This window comes from Opisthocomus hoazin, chromosome 5 (assembly GCF_030867145.1).
Source record: "Opisthocomus hoazin isolate bOpiHoa1 chromosome 5, bOpiHoa1.hap1, whole genome shotgun sequence".
Taxonomy (NCBI): Eukaryota; Metazoa; Chordata; class Aves; order Opisthocomiformes; family Opisthocomidae; genus Opisthocomus; species Opisthocomus hoazin.
The window spans coordinates 82,097,009-82,120,114 of NC_134418.1; positions in this window are offsets into that span (position 1 = coordinate 82,097,009).

Sequence of the window (23,106 nt, forward strand, 5' to 3'; positions counted from 1 at the left end):
GCAAACAATATGTGCTTTAGTATAGCCAAATGAAACATGATGTATATGGAAAAAAGTATGTAGTTCAGAATTAAAGGAGACTGTCTATGGAAGCCTACAGTCTGTGATGTCCAAAAAGTTAAATTAGATTATTACAGAAGACTTTTATAATTTTTGAATGTATAAAACCAGAGGGAGGTAAGCTAAAAAGTCCAGATAATATAAAAGCTAGAATAGCTTGTTACTGTCCCACTGTGAAAGAAGGTGAATTGGGCTCACCTCTGCTCTCAAACCAGAATTATAATGGGGAGACTCACAGTAAGAAGTCCAATTCCACCAGGCTGTAGATGAAAACATGCTTCAGGTAGCAGAAGAGGCTGCAGAAACTTTGGGACTTTGAGGGCTCTAATTTAACTCCTTTTCTTCTCAGATTCATTACAACCCCATGTCTTCTTTTCTCTCCCTTTTTCTGTCCCTCTGTCTCATCACATTTCATTTTTCCTTTCATTTATCCGACCTTAACAACTGTGAGAGTTACATGCTGTTTGCCGCCACTACTGTTTCCATTCTTACTTTCATTCATTCTTATATTTTGCTCCTTATTTTCAGCCAAATGTCACTGTTGACCTGTATCATGCCTTTGGGCAAGGACCACCAACTATTCCATGACTTATCAACATCTATCTCACCTCTTAGTTACGCTTTTGGCAGTACAGGACTACAAACCAGTTTCTAATCATAAAATAATTGAAAGAAATTATACTACCTCCCACTTAATTTTATTCATGAATGTGTTCAAATGCTTTGGGATTTTCACAGAAAATCAAGCTTTTTGAAATGTTTACCTCCTCCAAATACTACGAAGTCTATCTGTAGCACTGTAATGATCCTTCAAGTCTCTGAAATGAAAAAGGTTACAAGACGGGAAACATTACTGACTTCTTGTATGAGATGGATTTTCCCCCTCCTACATTTGTTGAGCGCCCACTGCATGTTTGCACATTCAAGAGGATGGTTGATTTAGTCCAAATTCAACCAGTTGTAACTATGCTTTTGATGCTTCCAGCACCAGTTTTCAAATTCCACCCACATCTTAATATCTTGAAGGCTGGTCAGTCACCTCACCAGCAAGGGTGAGTGATTACTGGTTTTCTGGTACTTGACAGAGTGTTTTCTCAGTGTAAACTTGCCCATAGGTGATTACTGCTGCTAAGATAATTTTTAACCCTTTATCCAATAAGCAAAAATTGTTCTGTTGGAATCATCGTATCTAGTGACATCATGTATTTTAGAATTAACATTCAAGTTCATGTGTTAATCCAACCTTTCCTGCAGGGAAGCTGGGTGTGATGGGTGTGACTCATTGATTAAAATATTGGCCAACAGCCAAAACCCTCTCCACTTCTTAATTTATCCTTCACAATAAACAGCCTCTGGCCATGCCCCAGCAGACAGACTCGGACAGATGCAGGAAGACTGTCAAGTACTAAATGCCCATCCTGACGACTTATCCACACAGAGAAACTAAATGCTAAATGTAGTCCATGCAGAGTAATCTCCTCAAATGACTTAATTTTCCTGCCAATTCCTGTAGTAAAGTCAGACTACAAAGCGGAGAAACTTGCCTCTGTCATTTCTGCTGTCCTCCAGACAAGCCATACTAGATGCTACTTTCTTCTGTGTTTCTTTTACTGGCAGTACTCCTAACTTATTAATCAATTTTCAGGCATGCAGATTCTTGAAGTAAATTACAAACTACTATGCAAAGGAACATATAAGTTCCACTACCAAGCTAGCAGTAAATGTATAGTGTTTATGCAGCATTTTTCTTGTGTGTTGACTTCATTTCCTTTACTCAAATGATAGTGTCCTCTGTCTCTCTCCCTACTAATATTTTTCTCTGCTAATCCAGACAAAGCCTCTTTACCTTTGGGACTGAAGGGTTAATCTTCTTCTTTCCTGCCTGGCCTGTATATTTGCTCTAGGAGTTATCAAAAGGATTTGGAATGAAGTGTGAAAATGAAGTCAAAGCACAAGGGCATATTGCCAGACAAGGTAAAGTTAAGAAGTGGTATAGAATTTTTAGAATTGTTATATTTATAATTTGCCTATATTAAGATTGAGGGGTCAGAACAAGACAGTTAATTTGTCATAATATTCTAACAGAATATATATGTTTAAGTGTCAGTGACTAGAAAATACCAAATCTTCTGGCTTTAAAAAAGAAAGAGTGTAGGAAAAAAAAGAAACTGACAGAAAAACTGTAATAGGGTAAAGAAAAGGAAACAGGGAGAGGGAAGGCAAAGTGAGACTTTTCATGGCCAATTTTTTTTCAAAGTATTTCATGTGCAAAGATTTGGTAAAGCTAGCTACTCCTGTACAAGATTAATTAACTAGGCAAATCAGATGAAGAATAAATCATAAGTAATCAAGGACAAGAATCACATCTATTATGTCAAATATCAGAGGTCTGATCCTGTGTTACCTTACATCTTGCCTAGTCTTTTTCTAATGAACACAAAGCATATACAAGGTAGATATAAAATGCCATTCAAATATGTGAGGCAATCCGTGTGCCTTGTCAGACCTTTGCACCTTTCCAAGACTAGAAGCGACAGGACAAGGGGCAATGGGCACAAACTGAAGCACAGGAAGTTCCACCTGAACATGAGGAAGAACTTCTTCCCTCTGAGGGTGACGGAGCCCTGGAACAGGCTGCTGTAGGTGACCTTGATTCAGCTAGATGGACTAGATGACCCACAGAGGTCCCTTCCAACCCCGAACATTCTGTGATTCTATGGACAAGGTGCAGGGCAGGAAAGAACAAGCATCCACTGGTAGAGAGAGACAGGAGGATAGACACAGGTGCCTGCTGAAAAAGCTCACCTCATTCAGTGTGCAGTCCACAAATACTCAGCAGAATCACTGCTCTCTCTGTGTAGCTTGTTTTGTCATTTCTGTGGCTGTGAAAATAAAAACTACAGAAGATATCCTTTGAGAACTCTGTCTGAAATAGACTATGTGGTGTTGAGGCCAAGAGTTACCCAACGTCCTCAAAATTTTTCAGCTCCTCAGCCCAAGAAGAATGAGAAGTATTACCAGTCCTGAGGAGGACCTTGGTTGATGGGCAGTGTATGAAATAATGCAGATGTCAAACAGGTTACAACAACAAAAAAAGATAAAATCACTACACTAGACAATTAATAGTATCTTTTTCTACTACTTTCAGGTTACCATGTATTTCTTCATTAACATTAAAAGATATATTAATGAAATTGAGGAAAAAAGCCAGTAACTTGAACTTAGGCAAAAAGGTAAAAAATCTAAAATTATATGAACTACTTAAGTACATATGCTTTTACAATTCTTCCGATACATAGCATTTTGTGTCGTGCTGTTTATATTCTCAGATAAAATGATCAGTCTGAAAGCACTGTGCTCACAGAATTCCAGAATGTTAGGATGTGGGTTGGAAGGGACCTCTGTGGGTCATCCAGTCCAACCCTCCTGCCGAAGAAGGGTCACCCAGAGCAGGCTGCACAAGACCTTGTCCAGGCGGGTCTTGAATATCTCCAGAGAAGGAGACTCCACAACCACCCTGGGCAGCCTGTGCCAGGGCTCCGTCACCCTCTGATGTGAAGTTGCTTGCCATCAGTCATATTGCTATTTTTTTTTGGTCTAAACTTTTCTACATGTTTTGTTATAATTTTTCAGATAATAGATCCATTATGGTCCTCTGCAACAGATTATTTTTATCTGATTGTTCCCTCTAAACTTAAACATTAGTCACCCTATCTTGTAATGTTGCTCCTATCTATCTCCACTGATCAAGTTTTAATAACTCTCTTACTTGTGTTTCCTTCTGGTCTGGAGTATATTAAACAACTTGCCAGTTATGGAAACTTTGAGTGCATCTAGTTTTTAATAATTTTGATTTGTTGCAGGAAGCACAAAAGGCTGGAATCTCAGTAGGATTAAATACATTTAGCTTTCCATAGTTCTATGAAATTAAATGGCAGTGTGCCAGTCTATATCCTGTGGGCTTCTACACATAAATATGGAAACAAAATACTTTTGGCAGGAAATATTTGAGGATTTTCTACATATTATCATTTTTTCTTTTTTCCTGGGGAAAGCAAATTCTTCCACATAATACCCTAAGGGTTTGCAGTTGTAACAATGGGGAAAAACGCAGTGCATTCCTCTTGGGAGACGACAGAATGAAAACAAAGTCCGTCTATAATTCAGAGTGTATCATATAAAAATAAAATAATAATAAAATAATAAAGATGTGTTTCATGAACCAGAAACTCTATTCTTCAAGAAATGTAATAGTAAAGTAAAAAACATAATTCATTAGTGATACAAAATACAAGAGTTTCCAAGTAGCAGAAAGTCTTGAAGTAATTTCTTCATTAGAGTTTATAAGAAAATTGAACATGAATTCATGCATAATGAAGGTTGAATTAGCAGCAAATAGGAGACATAACATCCATAGCACCCTCACAAGTGATGAGAGTACTTTGCTTAACAGTGAAGTCTGCCCAGGTGAATCCCACCTTCAAGAAGCTCATTTGCACTTTACAGCAGCATATAATGAGATTAATGTGGTATTCAGTCTGCTTAATTAAAGGTAACTTCCCAATGGTCAACTTCTTAATTAAGGAAGTGGCCTAAGTAGGCCAGTATTCCACTTTTTGTCATTATGACTGTAATCAGTAGTGCAGTACAAGTTGTATGACACCTCGTGCAGCTGAAGACTACTGCTTCAGCTTTAAGTGTTTAGCAGAACTATTCTTTTTCTATGTAGCAAAATGGCAATATTTGCTTTTTCAAGGACATAGGTTATAGCTGAATTCATGTGACAGACGGAAGATCTGAAGTCTAGGACTGAAGGACAGCATCTGCTTCTCTGGCTTGGCGAATGAGATCTGCTGCTGCTTGGCTGCTCAGGCAGCTGCGCCGAGCGCAGGTGCTTGTCTGGGGGTTTTGCTTTTTCACATAGCTTTCTGAAAGTTTACTTTTCGTTTCTGTCTTCACCTTTACTAGCAGATTCAGCTACTGTAACCCCATATTACTATTTATGGCACCATGTAACTGCCAGGAGAACATTACATATGACAAAGTAATGGCAGAAATTTGTCTCCGAAGTGGTTACAGGGTAAGAATTTGCTCCTGCTCCCTTCCACTGTGAACTGCATGGCCTTCCCAACGTGGTGCCAACCAAACTTTGATGACGTGCTCTAGCATCCAGCTCCGTCTTGTTTCTGATCTCTTTTATCTAGACTATACTCGTCCCTTGCATTAAAACTGTGTGTTACACCAAAAAAAAAAAACTGAGTGACAAAACAAGCATTCCAGGCATGAATGTTTTAACAGATGATGAAGTAATTAATTCAGTTGCTAACTTCAACAGAGCAACGAGTTCAGCATGTAAGGCCTTGAATTTACAAAGCTGCAGGCACACAAATGCCTTGCTCAAGTATTCACTGAGTTTAAAACATGAACACTGTCAAGTATTGAACTAGAAATGTGAGAAGTAAACAGTTTACCTACTTCGAAGATGCAAAGAAAAAAGCAAGCCAGATGTGGCCATTTCCTTATAGAAAGCAGGGAGGTGGGAAAGTGATATGCAAAGACCCTTTTTTGGTACGGATTTAAACCAGCCCACAATGCAGACACTGATGTGATAAGTCTGCTATAAAGGCAAATTAATATAGATAAGCCTGAATATAAATCCTACTAATAAACATTTCCATATCTAAAGACCCTTGGAATAGAAGCTGTAGTACCACTGAAATAAAAACATTCCTTCAATGTTGGCCTTTGATATCAGATTTCAAGTTATTAGGCTGATATATTTCATATGTACAATTCATCTTAAAATAGATGGAATAATGAATTTCCAGCAAGGAAGCTGCTGATAGCCACGGTTCCTAGAACATGGAACGACTTTCGGCTTTTCACTGGTAAATTACAAAAGTAATCCACCCAAATGCCTGACTAGAAAATAGGATGTGTCCTGGTTTCAACTGGGACAGAGCTAATCGTCCTCTCAGTAGCTGCTGTGGTTTGGATTTAGTATGATGAGAATGTTGATAACGCTGATGGTTTTAGTTGTTGCTATGAAATAAAGGACTTTTTCCAGTTTCCCATGATCAGCTGATGAGCAGGTGTGCGGGAGCTGGGAGGGAGCACGGCCAGACAGATAGCCAATGGAAATACTCCATACCATGGACGTCATGCTCAGTTTAGGAATGGGAGTTAGCTGGGGGGGCAAAAAGCTCATTCTCTCTTCCATGAGCTCCAATTCTCTCTTTTCCAGGAGTCTGAACTTTTCCAGTAATGTGTTCTTTTTCAGGAGTTTCACTAAATTCATGAAATCTGCAATTTCTTGGTTCCGCAATCGCTGCCTAGGAACTGGCTGTGAATTGTTAATCAGGCTGTGAGAAAAATTTCATTGTACACAGTTTGCTTTGTGTATTCATTATTATCATTATTACTGTGATTATTATTATAGTAGAATAATTAATAGTATTATTATTGGTATCATTATGATTTGTTGTCCTAGTAAACTGTCTTCATCTCAACCCACGAGTTTCCCTTTTTGTCTGTCTTACCCCATTCTGCTAGGGAGGAAGGGAAGGGTTGAGTGAGCGGCTGTCTAGTGCATAGTTGCCATCTGCTGGGTTAAACCATGACAGAATGTTACTTTAACTCTGTACAGCGGGATATTTTTACACTTTACCCAGCAAACTCAAACTGATTTTCCAGATGTGTGCAATGAAAACGAAGCACAAGATGCCTCTCTCTCAACATCAGTAGTAATTTTGCCATTCCCATCAATGGCTCTGATACCGTATGAGCAGTACTTGATAGCCTAATTTCAGCGACGGGATGGGGATATGGCTTTTTAAATTGAGCATCATGTATGCATAGTGTACATCTCACCTCAGAAATGCCTCCTTCTTGTAGTTTGGAACACCCTATGCACTCTTTTGACCTGAAATAAATGAAAATTTTCTAGGCCATATGTTCATTAATGTAATGAATGTAAACACAGGAATAGTTAGAAACTAGAAAGACATTATCTATAAATACTTATTATTTAGCATTGCTTCCCATAGAAACCAAAAGGTAAATAGATCAGTTTAAATCATGGCTTATTATTACTGCTAGCTCTTTCTATTAATGTTCTTAAAGGTATCAGGAAAACATGAATATTTCTGTCTGATTCTTCAAACGTCTTTCATTCACCCACTGATTTTTTTACGTGTTACACATACATCCCATATGCAAAGCACAGTCCAGTAACTACAGTAAATAAAGGTAAAAAATACATCATTGAACTCTCAGGCTTTAAAGTTACCTTTTCATTGCCAATGTGCTGAATTCAGTTTTCTTTTGAATATTCATACAAACACAACACTGGCAACTCTCCAACTTTCTCCTCCTTAGAGCTTTAGCTGGTTCTTATGGGTGCATTTTTTTTATTTGAGATTTTCATTTTTATTAAAACAGTACTAAATCTCTAGGATTATAATTATAGTATTATACCAAATTTCTATTTTTAAAATAAAGTCAAAATATCTCCTTTCAGAAAAATTATTGTAGCAAGCTTCAGTATTTCTTGATGTCAACACTTAAAAATATTTCTCTTCTCATGCTGCAATACAGTGATTGTGCTTCTGAGACTTTTTAAATGACTATTATGCCAAGGTACCATTAAAACAGAACTTTAATTTGATCTAATCATCTGCACCCTTTTCTTCCAGCAAAATAATTGAAAGGAACAAGCACATGATATTTAAAATAGACATTTAAGCTTAGTTAATATAAATGTTTAAGCAAAGACAAATATGTTAGGGTGGAGGTTTTTTCCTAGCCCTACTACTGCCAGCCCTACTATAGTCTCCTTTTTAAAAAGGAAATTATTTTAGTGCATCAATTTAATTTCTCTGAAGAAAGTCATATTCACAAAGGTAAACCCTGTAGTTTAGGTTTCTGGTTGTTCTGTTGTATCTATTCTTGGAAATGCTAGAAAGAGTTTGCTTTTTTCCACCCGCCTTTTTTAATATGATCTAAAAAATAACCTTTGAAGTTAACGTCTTCATCCCGCAGAGAGCAAGCAGTTTATATGAACATATTGTAAACGTTATCAGTACAGCAGCTGTCTGCCTGTTGTAATGCTGGCCATCTTTTGTCCTTTTTGCTTTTCTTTATTCCTCGCCTGCAGTGCTAATGATTTAGCTTGTAATGGGATGAAAAGGTGAAAGAAGGGGCAGGACCAAAATGAATATGATGACAGAATTTGTGTGTCTGCTGTGTGAACCATCTATCCTAACTCCGTCCCAGTCCCTTCTGATTGCATCCCTTCTTCTATTTTTAAGACATAGATCCTAGTCAAAACACAACATCTGAGAATCAGAATGGGTTTAGAAAACTGTGGAAGTGAGTTGATCAGAACATGAAGAAAATCAGATCGCTTAAAGGCTTCATCAGTCTTTGCCATTACATCCATCCACAGAAGAAAATTGGTACTAACAGAAAAAAGAACCACCAACAGGAGACCATTAAAGAAATCTTATATCATTGTTACTTCATTTTGCAGGCATAATAAATTTGGCCATTATCTGCTATAGAAAAGTTTCTCAGTCTCATATGTAGTTTATAACGGTGTGGTTTATGGGTTTAGGGGAATAGCTGGAAGGGAGATTTTTGTAAAGACACTATGAAGCTTATGAAAATTGTGTTTAAATATTAACTACTTAATTTAAATGTTGGATATGTCATTCAGGGAAGGAACAGAGGCAGAGTTCAGAGAGATACAGGTACGTAAAATCCTTAAAGTTCTTATTTTAAACACAGCAGACTTAAGTTTCAGTCTGCACAGTAATTATTGAAAAGACCTGCAAGACAAATGAGCTTTGATTTGTGGTTCATCAAAGAATTGGGGTTTAGGGTGCAATCAAATTTGCTTGCAACACGACCAGCTTTGATGTCCTGGCTAGCACTGCTGCCTATTCCTTTCTGGTGCAATCTGGGCTGCTCAGCCACAAGCAAACTAAGTTGGTAGGCCAGTCTGGAGGAAGCTGCATTACTGCCCATGCTGCTCCTTACTTGGGATTAAAAAATGGCTCCCGCCTTCCTCTCTTCTAGCATGGTATTTTTCATAAGCGCTAGACTAATTTACAGGACTGCTGGATATATAAGCAAGCTTGTCTGAAAATATTTTTTTTTCTTGGAATAAATTTATATTCTGTTGACACTGCAACCTGAGGTACTGTTGTGCATATCAGCATTTTTAATGTACACTGGTCTGCTCATAAAACCATTGCTGCCTGAGTCTACATACTGTCACATTTTAATGCCCTAGCAACTGAAACAAAAGAAAATGTGATATAAACCTTTTCCAAAATAATATTTGGGAAACAACCAGTGCCATTTACAAACCAACAGAAATATAACTATTTAATATAGCAGTACGTTCTGTTCTGCTCTAGTCCCTCTGCCTGAATATAATATCCCAAGCATATATCACTTCCTTTACTTATGCTAAGCACATACAACTAACTCAGATTCCTGACTTTTCTTCTCCACTTCTACGGCTTGAAATGAGATCCAGATGTTATTAAATTCTTCTATTTTGTTGTCTATCCTGTAAAGATATAACCTTTCCATATGATGCCATGGATTCAAGACCCATTCAAAATTCTGGTCATTCCTATCAGTCCAATACCATGACAGATTTCCATTCAGAATCATCAGCCTTCTAGGCGTCACCTTTAACACTGATTCAAACACAGCTATAATTCCCGAAATATAGATGAGCGAGAAAGAAGAATCTGACCTTGTTTTCCCCAGCTGCTGACTTGTCTGGTTGTTAGTGGTTCTTTGTGGACACTTTCCATGTATTCCTTTATTTGCTCATAGTGCTAAGGTGTTTAAATTGCTTCCTATTTACGTTTAAAACTCTGTTTATAATCAAACAGCACTTTTTGTTCATGGTGTTGAAATACTTCTACAATCTCTCTCTTTGAGACATGTTTGGAGAAATATTTGGGGAAATGTCTCCCCGGGTTTTGAACTAGTTCACTAAATGGAAAAGAAGCTATGCAAAACACAGGTTTTGATCTGAACATGACCAAGCAGACATTAGAGACCAGACTGCAAGAGCCATTTTCTGATTGCCTAAGCAGTAGATGCAAAATTTCAACCAGGCTGTAGGACGGGGATTCAGGATAATCGCAGAACTGAGAGAAGGGTGCTTAAATCAGCTTCTAAGAAAAGATAAATAGATGGAGATCTCTCTTCTTTCTTGGCCTGTGCTGTCTAACCAAAGGCAGCAGTGAGGGGCAGCTGTGAAACTGGGATTCAGAGTCAGAAATCCCTACTCCTCTGAGTGATGGGGGAGGACATTACAGGTACGACGGCTGCAACCTTTTAGGAGGGTCAGGACTTCAATCCCTGTGTGTCTGTGCCTTTCCTCACCTCTGCAGCCAGGAATGTATGTGCCTACAGAACCACTGATGGTAAGGGTGAGAGCACTCTGTTGCGATGGGACCGTCCTGGACTCTGCTCCCTGCTTTCAAAATTCTTAAGATTTTTGTCCTATAGTAGTTTAATGTAAACTGTATCAGTATGTGAGTAATTATGATCAGTCAAGTTTCCGTATGCCTTGTGCCTTCTTCAAAAATCAGGTGTTATTGCAGCATATAGTAGGCATTTAGTAGAGTGGCAGAGAATGAATAATGAAACAACAATTATTTCACTGTGAGATAGAAACAGTAGTCTAGATAATGGTTGGATACACTGAAAACTTTTTTCACAAGAGCAATTTGTTTTATCCCAAGAGGGGAATATGATTGATTAAACACAATTAGTTCCATCTTAGCAATGTGTTAAAATACCTGTTTTAATTTTAAACACAAGTCGTATGTTACATCTTTCAGGAATGGCTGAGATTCAGAGTACTCTACACTCATGAATTGTTTTTTAAATCCTTGGAAAATGGACATGACACAAAAACTATTGAGATCAGTAGAAATGTAGAAAAATGGGACTGGGGAGTGAGGGCATGGAAATCATTCAAACAACCTGCTGGGCATTCGGAATAGCCCCCTTGCTGTTCCCATATTACTCCTTCATGAAGTGACCCATTTTAAAAGCAATTAGGTTATGCTCCTGTTACTCTGACAAGGTATTTTTCAATTTATAATCTAAATGTGTTCAGAGCCACTTTATACCTACTTCTTCTTGTGTCAACACTCGTCCTTTAGCTTAAGGGGGTGGTGGTGGTGGTGTGTGTTCCCCTTCCCTATTGTTTTCTCTTTGATTTAGTTATAGACAGTTATCCTCTACAGCCTGCATTTGCTTAACTAAACCAAGTCATATTATTTTAGCCTTCCCTATTAAAAGATGTGCTCCATTTATTACTCAACCCAGAAGCAAATATTTCTCAATATTGACCCTCCGTGACCCCCACCACAAAAATTCACAAACCTTAGAGCAGATTTCAGAAATATTCAAGTTGTTCCTTACATTCGCAGTCTCCGACAGTGAGCAGAGCACTGCAATTTTCAGAATAGGTGGTATCTCAGAAATAAAATGGCACTGCAATAACAGTGCACAACTCTTGGCTTTATTTAACAGCCAAGGACTGCTGTCATGGATCTTTGTTGCTGCAATCAGAAAGTACATTCTTGTTTCCAAAATTAATTGACATCCTCCCCCCTTCCCCCTTTCATACATATTTCATTCTAGCTTTGAATTGCTCCTGAATTCTAGCCAACAGAATGGATTTTACGATTCACGACTGAAAAAAGAATGACATTGAATTTAACCTTCTAAATGTAATCCTTTTAAGTCTTGGTGGCTTATAGTACAGCCATCTTGGTCTTAAAGGCAGCTGTTTCCTCAGATTTACGGATCAATTTTCACAAACACACGAAACACTTATTGTAGGTCTCAAATGACACACGTTCAGGAACTTTACAATAATGAACAAAGACATTTTTGTAGTGTCACTAAACATATAATCAAGCTCTCAAGAGTCTACAGTTTTGTGCTGAAGTGCTACTTTATGGTTTTCTTCCTTCTGGCATTAACTCTATTAGATGGTCTGTACAACCTGATTATTTGTCCTTTGTGGAACATTCACCTTTACCAACTGTCAAATAAAAGCTGCTAAAAGACATATCTTGCAAAGAGCGTTTATAGACAGAGTCACATGTGCAGTATTCACTATACATTGAGAACATCTATCTGTTGTAGATATAGGGAAAGGGTAAGTTGCAGAAGAACTTAGCAGGCTGAAGGCTAAAAATTAGTAAGAGTTCTCATGCTTGATTTCCACAAAGTATTTTCTAGAGATTACTGTGACCTTAAATGTTGTGAATCTTGTGAGAGATTCTTCGATAATGTGCACTATTCCATGCAAAATCTGGAAACAAAGATACAGTGGATTTACGTGAGAGAGATAGGAAGAAGAGGCATATAGGACTAACTCCCACCAGCTGCTGTGATCTTGGATGAGAAATTCCATGTCGACAGCAAAGGGGAGAGAAGTAAATATAGGAAAAACTGGGCAAAGTGTAAGGAAAAGAGTGTGCCATGTGCCGCAATCCAAAATGTCTTTCTTTAGCTCTGCTTTTATTAGTTGCTTCTCTAACTCTGTACCTAGTTTTGACTATTCTCTCTGGAGCTGTAACTTGGATCAAGTTTTACATGATGCGGATTGGACTCTATGCAATGACCAGCATATGAAGAATGTTTCTTTTCTGCTTCAAAGAGTTGAATTTCCGAGTTTACAATTAGTTCTTTTTTATTGTTAAAATCCAATTGCACTCCTTTCTTTTAGTTTGAATTGCATGTTCTGAATATGGCTAGCTTATTGTAATTTAATTATTCTATTTAACTGTTACTGCTGTTTATGTTTCTATGATAGAATATGTTGTAACATCTAAAAAAACCAGCATTCTCTATGTAGAGACCCCAGTGAATAATAATCAGTTAAGACTGAAAATGCTGCAATGAACTACATCTTCAGAAGAAAACGTTCTGCTCACATCACTGCATTTCATTTCACCTGAAGAATTCACTCAGTGTAACAGAGAACTATGATACTGTGTATGAAACACAGAATCCATATTTTTCTGAAAATAAATTATTTATGTCAATGACTAATAATGTCTTAAGTTACTATGCTAAAGTTGTAATGCATTTTATTTATGCCAATGCCAATTCTATGGCAACAGTCCAATGTGTGATATGAAAATCACAACTGAAAAAAAACCCAACGTATGGAGAAGACAGTAAAAAAGACTTGTAGCAATTTTCATGAAGTTGAGAGTAAATAAAATCTAAAAAAAAAAAAAAAAGAAAGGAGATGGAGAATATTTCTGGTGTGCTATGCTCCCTCCTTTCTAACATTAGATTCTCTGATACTAGAATTTCATTACACTGGCCAACACTGGACACGAGCTGTTAGTGTGACATACCACAGTATTTCTTTACAAGAATATTGAAAACTTAGCTGCTGCGTTTCTATTTCATTGAGGTACAGCTTTATTAGTGCAGTCGTTGTGGTGGCAGGGATTACCATTAGTGACCTACACGTATATTACTCCTTAAAACAGATTTTTCAGTGCTGCTCATTGGTTTGATGTTCAGATAGAAGTTCTTGGGAAGTGTAAAGTTGTTGCTCCTTCATGAACAATAAACTGGAATGCGGGGGGGGGGGAAAGATCATACAAACAGACCACAGTTTTTTGTCCATGTCAACTTTAATGTACTCATACAGCTGCCATACTAGCATTATATTGCCTTACCTTTGAGATAAGCCAAAACCCCTACTTCTAGTACAAAATTCTTTAAGAAATGTTGTGGTTTTAGTCTAGGTTCTTGTCCAGATTTTAGTATCAAACCGGAACCAAGAATCTTCACATTTCTGAACCAGACACAGAAATTTCACCAAGTGCCTTTCTGTGTTCCTTGTCCTGAAAGACTTTATTTAGAGCTGAAATAACTCCGGGACCCTGCATAATTCACTGTGAATACCATGACCAACCCTTTACCTAGGGAAGACAGGACAAAACCATAACGACTTTCTAGAAGAATAGTTCCATCAAATTAATAGCTGGCTAAGACTCAAAACTCTGTGGCTTGAGTACAAGATTTTTGTGAACCTTCAATGTCTCTGCTTAATAAAAGGTTGCCAAAATACATGTCTATATCCTATCCAAAACAGTGCAAAAGGCTGATCCAATAAAAGCCAAAATGCTAGTCATCCTTCATTTGTAATCTAGTTGTAATAATATTTCTAATGACTACTATATTTAATCATAGACATCTAGATGATAGCTGTATTTAAAATGCACAAATGTACTGGATTAGACAAAATTAACTCAACTGAGTTCTTGAGTTTTGTAATATTGCTTAGAGTAGTGAGGTCTTTTTATCGCTCACACTACAGCAGAAACCATCATCTACCTGGAGCACATACAACATGCTAGAAATGCAGGATTTGTGTAAAGAACTTGTACAAAAGAGACTGTGAAAACAGAGCCAGATTTTTGTGTTGTTTTAGCCACGGAACTTTCTCAGAAGTCCTTATACATTTTCTCCCATTAGGGAACATTCTGCTACAAATGACCTCTCAGTGTTTTCACATTCCAGAACCATCATTTGGTTTTAAAGCCTCATATAGATCTGATATCCAATAGCACAGCTCTTTCCTTTTTTTACACTTTGCAACCTTAATTGCTACTATTTTATAAACAGCAGTGTGGACCATGACTACTTGACTGAGCAGAACTTTGAAACAGAACATATGCCAGTCTCTGCGGAAACAGGAAAAACTACAGTATCTGCTCTGCATCAATTACCCTAAGTGAAAATAATTTGTATAAGATTTCTGATCTGTTCATTGCATGAAAAGAATAAAGCTAGAGTTATGTGACACCTCTTATTAATTTTCAGGCTGAGAGGACTATCAAAACTAACTAGGAATTCTAAAAGTTCTATCTTTAGGTGTCAAAAACATTTCCACAGAACTACAGCTTCAGCAACTGGTGAAACTAAGCATAATTAGTCATAGCTAGGCCTTTCCTAAATTTTCAAAATCAAAAGCAGTTGAAAGCTTTTTATTAAGGAGACAAGTTTGACCTTAATGAAATTATACATTACTAATAGTTTTAAAAGAAATTCTAAATGAAATGGAAGAAGAGATATAATCCATGGTCAGTTTTTAATGTAATAAAAGCAATTGGTTTCTCTGACTTAAAAGAAATAGCATGTTCTGTGCTCAGTAATACTAATCCTGGCAGTTGCTCCTGGCCATGTATTTCATATAATTCTGAAAGGTACAAAGACATGAAAAACTTCTTACGCGAAAGAGAACTCATGGATATTAAGATGACAGAGGGTGAAGTGAAGAGTGTGGGCTTTGAAGAAAGCAAGGCAATTTTCAAAGCAACTAACTTTTTATTCTTTTTCTGGAGTTACTCTGTCAAAGATACTTAGCTCAGCTGTCATTTCTTCCTTACTAAAGCCATATGTTTCACAACTTAAATCAGCAGATCCTTCTGTGTTATTGGTGGTGAGTAGCAGAGGTTAACCAGACGCTCTGCATGCAGATCATTCTGTTATAGGCAGACTCAATTTTGAATAAAAAAAAAAAAAACAACCAACCAAAACTGCCATCTATAAATCATAGACATTTTCAGGTTTCTGATCCAGGAACTGAGAGGAATAAAATCTCTTTTTTCTTACCTGCATAATTAGTTCATATTCATTACGAAAAAAGCATTTTTTTCCATGTAATTTCTCTAATATTTTCAAATTCAGAGTAAGTCTGTTCCAATATTTGCAGTGGCTTCAGCAGAGCACACAGCTAGGATACAAGACATTACTCCGTTCCATCATGCACAATAAGCTTTTATGTATTGGACAACTTTAGTTTTAAATAACATGAGGTAATAAAGTTTCAGTAACATCCACTGCCTCACCATCTGAGTCACATTCAGTAAGATATTTCAGATGATGAAATACTTTGTTTGATAAGGTGTGTTATGTGGGTTACATTTTGTAGAAGCTGCCTTAGGAAATGGAGGGACAGAAACCGAAACCTTACTGATGCTATCATGGTTTCAGTAATGTGTTGTTCTCCAGGAAAAAAAAAAAATGCTTCCTCTCACCTTCAAACAGCTCTGGTAGGGCCACTGAAGAGTCTCAGAGTTGCATGCTCCTGTCAAAAGTGTCACCTTTGCATAAGAGCCCCACCACCCCACTCACAGCATGTTTCTTTTTCTGGCATCATCCATTACATTGCAGTAGGCAGGTATCCTCATTCCAGCATACTGATTAACACATTGCTGATTTAATTTGAACAAAATAAAAAACACCTGTCTCTCATAACAGCTTTCTGAAAGGGCAGCATTTGAAGAGCCAAAACAGATGATATTTGAAAGCTCAGCATTCCTTTAGAGGATCAGACAGGTGCTATGCAACGAGGAGAGGTGTTATGCTGGACCTTGTTCTCACCAACAAGGAGGGACCGGTGGGGAATGTGAAGGTGAAGGGCAGCCTTGGTTGCAGTGATCATGAAATTGTAGAGTTCAAGATCCTTAGGGCAGCGAGGAGGGTGTACATCAAGCTCACTATCCTGGACTTCAGAAGAGCAGAATTTTGGCCTCTTCAGGGATCTGCTGGGTAGAGAACCATGGGATAAAGTTGTGGAAGGAAGAGGGGTCCAGGAAAGCTGGTTAATACCCAAAGATCACCTCCTCCAATCTCAGGAGCAATCCATCCCAACAAACAGAAGTCAGGCAAAAACACCAGAAGGCCTGCACAGATGAACAAGGAGCATCTGGACAAACTCAAACACAAAAAGGAAGCCTACATAGGGTGAAAGCAAGGACAGGTAGCCTGGGAGGAATACAGAGAAGTTATCTGAGCAGCCAGGGATCAGGTTAGGAAAGCTAAAGTCCTGATAAAATTAAATCTGGCTAGGGACATCAGGGACAACAACAAAAGCTTCCATATGTATTTCAGTGATAAAAGGAAAACTAGGAAAAATGTGGGCCCTCTCTGGAAGGAAACGGAAGACCTGCTTACTCAGGACACAGAGCAGACTGAGGTCCTCAAGGACTTTTTTGCCTCAGTCTTCACAGCAAGTGCTCCAGCCACAGTGTCTAATTGCAGACAGCAAAGGCAGATAATGGGAGAATGAAGAACCGCCCACTGTAGAAGATCAGGTTCGAGACCATCTTAGGAACCTGAAGGTGCATAAGCCCATGGGACCTGATGAGATGCATCTGCGGGTCCTGAGGGAACTGGCAGATGAAGTTGATAAGCCATTATCCATCATATATGAGAAGTCACGGCAGTCCTGTGAAGGTCCTACTGGCTGGAAAAGGGGAAACATAATCCCAATTTTCAAAGAGGGTAAAAAGAAAGACCTGGGGAACTACAGGCTGGTCAGTCTCACCTCTGTGCCCACTAGATCCTGGAGCAGATCCTCCTAGAAACTGTGCTAAATAACTGTGGAAAATAAGGAGGTGATTTGTGACAGCCGATATGGTTTCACAAAGAGCAAATTGTATCTTATAAATTTGGTGGCCTTCTTACTGCATTAGTGGATAAGAGAAGAGCAACAGATGTTATCTACCTGGACTTGAGCAAAGCATTTGACACTGTTCTGCGTGACACCTTTGCCTCTAAATTGGAGAGATGTGGATTTGACAGATGGACCACTTGGTGGATAAGGAATTGGCTGGATGGTTGTTGCACTCAAAGAGTTGTGGTCAACAGCTCGATGTCCAAGTGGAGACCAGTGATGGGTGGCATTCCTTAGCGGTTGGTATTGGGTCTGGCACTGTTTATTATCTTTGTCAGTGATATGGACAGTGGGATTGCGTGCACTCTAAGTAAGCTTGCTGATGGTACCAAGATGTGTAGTGCAGTCAGCACACTGGAGGGAAGGGACGCCATCCAGAGGGATGTGGACAAACCTGAGAGATGGGCCCATGTGGACCTCATGAAGTTCAAAATGGCCAAGTGCAAGGTCCTGTACATGGGTTGGGGCAAACCCAAGCACAAATACAGGCTGGGCTTAGAATGGATTGAGAGCAGACCTGGGGAGAAGGACTTGGGGGTGCTGAATGACAAGAAGCTCAGCATGACATGGCAATATGATCTCGCAGCCCAACTGTATCCTGGGCTGCATCAGAAGAAGTGTGGCCAGCAGGGCAAGGAAGGTGATTCTGCCCCTCTGCTCCGCTCTGGGTGAGACACTGGGAGTCCTGCGTCCAGCTCTGGAGCCCTCAGCACAGGACAGACATGGACCTGTTGGAGTGGGTCCAGAGGAGGGCCATAAAAATGATCAGAGGGATGGAGTACCTCTCCTATGAGGACAGACTGAGAGAGTTGGGGCTGTTCAGCCTGGAGAAGAGAAGGCTCTGGGGAGATCTTGTAGCAGCCTTCCAGTACCTCAAGGGGCCTACAAGAAAGGTGGAGATGGACTTTCTACAAGGTTCTGGAGTGACACGACAAGGAGGAATGGCTTCAAGCTGAAAGAGGTGACATTTAGATTAGATATAAGGAAGAAATTCTTTACTCTGAGGGTGGTGAAGCCCTGGCACAGGCTGCCCTGAGAAGCTGTGGCTGCTCCCTCCCTGGAAGTGTTGAAGGTCAGGTTGGATGGGGCTTTGAGCAACCTAGTCTAGTGGAAGGTGTCTCTGCCCGTGGCAGGGTGGTTGGAACTAGGTGATCTTTAAGATCCCTTCCAACTCAATCCACTTTATGATTCTATGATCCTCTGATTTCACCTTCAGAGAGCATGTGTGACCAGACCTTGCTTAGCTAACATGTAGGAGGAGGCAAGTTCAGAGAGGAAAAATCTCTCTCCAGATCCATGCAAGGGTGATTCAGCTCTCCATGGCTGCTGTTCTTCTGAGCTAAAACATCATCTGTTAGTGACCTGTGGGATGAGTGGCAGGAGCTGAAATCTTTGAATCAATGTTTTTCTGGGTTATCTAGTTGCTTCTTTTCTTTCCCACATCTTCCCAAGCCCAATTTATGGTCTGTACAGAAAATAGTTTTGTTTTCATGCAGACACAGAGCTGTTTTATTGTAAGATAAGAACATTTTGGAGTTCTGACACAGTCATGTAGCACAAGCCATCTACCTTTCTGTAACCATACCGTCAACCTACCTTTACTTCAGGCCTTCACCCTGAACTAAGTAAAATGTATATCATCCTCTCCATACCAATAAAATTCTATGGAAGAGTTGCTTTTGGTCTCATAAAATTAGTCCAAGAAAGAAAAAAATCCTTGATTAGCACAACAGACTAAGGATGAAGGTAGACTGCAAAACTTTTACCTCAAAAAGTATGTGTCAGTGAACAAGCGCAAGCATTTCAGCATTCTAGCAGCTTGTCATCCGTGCTCAAATTTATTTTGAATGGAGACCTTTCCAGAGCCGCTGACATAGGGATGAATCTGAGTATTGGAAGAATTGAGTGCTTTATGATAAAGTTGAATAGTAATGCTGATGCACACCAAAATAAATATAATAAATAACAAGCTTCTGCATAGCGTGCAGTTTTTCATCTGCTTCTGTATCAGTTATGTGGAGAGCTGACTTTGTCACAGTAATACTGCAGATGTGTTTCTATCACTTTTCTTTAAGTAGAACCTAGGTGCAACTCTTGGCAACAGAACAGGATTTCTGTTTGAAAAGGAAGGTGCTCTAAGAAGGGTAATTTTAAAAATTTTTTTTAATATTATTAACTTCTTTCTGATTAATAAAAGCATACATAATTTCATATAGGGTATATATTCACTGTGTCCACCACCACCAGATTTATTAAAAACAGCTAATCCACACGAAAGATGTGGTGAGGAAAAAGTGCAAGAAACCCTGTCTGGGGTCAAGAGCTGTGTGTAGGCTCAGGCTCTGCCCTGTTGTCTGGCCCCAGCACTGCCAGACCTCAACCCAACTCTCCCAGCTCCATGTACTGGCCTAGCGTGCAGTGATGGCTGTTGTTGACCGCAGTCCTTTTCAGCAGTCCTGCCTTGCCCTGGCTGGACACTGGGGAGCAGGTCGTGCTGGGGGGTATTGCCTAGACCTTAGCCTCACCCACTGTCCCTGGCTCACTGCCCTTGTTGGGGAGCCCACTCCTGCTTGTCCTTGGCAATCATTTCCCACCTCTTCTTAATGGTTTTGGCAAGGGTCAATGGTAGAGCTTAGAGACCATGTATGTTCCCAATGCATGTAATGTTCACAAAATTCATGAAAGATTTGTCTGCCACCTCTTTGGCCAGCATAGGTTTCAAGCCTAGAACTATCAAAGACAGTAGTGAGCTGATAGGTTCTTGGTTAGAAGCTAGTATGGAAGGACTTCTGCAGAATTCTAAAATGGTGTAGGAAGGAATAAAACAGTAAATATGAAATATATTGTAGAAATCTAGGAAAGATGAGAGCACTTCACTGCAAACAAAAGTAGTAGTTGCATAATGGACTTTCACCAGTCTAGAAAATGTTATCAGCAATAGCTCTGAAACGTCTAATATGAGACGATCAAATCTGTTGAATTAGAAGAAACTATTGGAAAGATAAAACCAAGGGTTGGAAGAGGTAACACACATAAAAAAACCAGTGCCCTAAAGACACAGATTTTCCATCTCCGATTTCTTTTAGGCTTTATATCATGTGAAATTCTGATTATATAATGATGTCTCCCTGTGCACCAAGACAAAACAGATCTAGCTACAAATAACATCATGTGCAGAAAAGGAAAATAGTGGTTCATTTTATTCTTTTATAGATAGGCTCTGTTCCACATTTGTATACATACATAATATATGTAAACTGTTCAAATATTCACTTCCTCTGCTCCTCAAGTGCATTGCAAACAATCCACCACTCCATTAGAAGATTAAAATACCTTGTCTCCTGCAATCATGATCAGAGGGATCCTGAAATTAGGAGTAGAACTAGATAATCACCTCTGACTCTTTGCAGTTACACAGGTCTGCTTATGTCTTCTTTTCTTTCCCCCAAAGAACTGGAGAAGGATTTCTAGACTAGGAGCAGAGGTCACTAATAGTAGAGGACAGGGATTTAAAATACATGACAGATTTTCTTTTTTTTCAATAGCACTGTAAAAGTTGTGTCAAATGAAGCCTATTTGTTTTTCTAGCTGCATGTGCGTTCATTTTGTCCTAGTGGTAATTTTAATTATGACTGAGCTGCTATGCAGAATCTAATCACATTCTAAATTTATAGCTAAAGTATTGAACCAAAGCTAGTTTTTCCTTCCCCAACACAGGATTAGATAAAGAGCTTGATATTCAATTTTATTTTTTTTCTTAGACATGCTAAATTTTTCTTCTTTGGGAGGTTTTGAGCTATTTCTTTTCCCTGATAAATGGGAATCCTTTCAAAAAAGCAGTTAGGGTTAGATACTGACTACACATACTGACTGCATGTGTAGGAAAGTTTGAAAAGGATTCCTTCTCTCGAGTGCCCATTTCCACAACTGCAGCTCTTTTGCTTGCACTGACGAGACTGGTAGCTGTAGGGAATGTTCCTGTCGTATGAGCTGAGAAAACTCTAAATTTCAAAGAAACACCTTCTGAGAGATCAAAAACAATTGTGCTTCTGATGGCTTTTTCTTCTGAAGTATCTTATTCACCATTTTGCTTATACAGTATTCCCAGTCATATCGAACTACAGTGTAAAAAACCCCCTTAGATTAGTTTCCTTGACATTAATACAGACTGTTTTAAAATAGTTTAGGTTGTTTCCATTAGATTCTTTGTTTATTAGAAAGCTTTAAAACTTAACAAGGTAAATGTAGTGAATTGTAACACGGCCAATAACCCCTACTGGGAAATGCAAAAACTGTCCAACTCATATATAGACTAAATGAAAAGTTACTTTTGTCATGTCTGGTTTTATCTGTCAATCTTACTACATTCCTGTTTCCTCTGTTTAGATATTTATGTCAGGGTTCAATTTTTCTTTTCCAACAAAGACCAAATTTTAACAACATCAAGAAAAATTAATGGAAACATTTTCAGAAGTGTTAATTTGACCTGATCTTTTCCTGACAGTTGATACTTTCCAGTCTTGATTTTCCAAGGGTCTGGGCACCCGTTGCAACTCCGGGTGGTAACTGAAGCAGCAAAACCACAGAATATCTATGAACCAGCCCAAGATTTCAGTCTGGGCATTCACACAGATGAAGGCACTTAGTGTCAGTAAGTAACCCGGTAGAGTGCAGTTTTAATTCTACTGAAAGGCTGAACATGGAACTCTAAATTTCTTTTTTCAGCTTAGTGTGCCTGCTTTGAGGCTGTACTGAACCCCGGGGAATGCCTTCTATGTTCAGGAGTGAAAGGAAGCTGAGTTAAGATTTCAGCATTTCAATTCAATATTTAGAGTGCATTTCCATTCATTAAGCCAGGCAGCAGGATGACTTTCAAACAATTACGAAAGATAGTATGCCTACTGCAGTAATACACCTGCTCCAGATCTGTCACGGGTGATCTGTCTCCGCCATCTGAAACATCACTCCAGAGGATCTTATGTCTTTAAAGTCATGTTCCTAAGACAAACCTTTCTGCATTTCATTGACTCCTTTTCTCATTTTATTTCCTTTCCTTTCACCTTCTTGTTTCCTTTCAGCTTGAATTAAGAAACCTATCCGTAGCTCATCAAGGAACAAAAGCGGGCACGCTGGAGATGACACTTTTTACAGTAGCTTCTGAATTTGCTAGAAATTAGTTCTAGAAAGGCCAGGCCATTTCTGCTTATCAGATAGTGTGAGGAAAGGTTTTCAAATGTGGCTGACGGTGGACAACATTAAAATGCTTGGCCAATACGGAACAGGAAAAACTGATGTGATAATATTAGCATGAAACACTAGATAATCTGTCCAAAATTAATTCAGTCCGTTTTACTGACTGATATCTATGGTAAAATAGGCAAAAACCACAAGCTGTCACTTTAGAGGTTTCTCACCAACCTATCTCTAAACTTCTTCCTACACATTACACAGTGTGCAGCCAACCCCAGCCAATGATATTTGCTTCCAGTATGCGACAATCATGCTCAGCA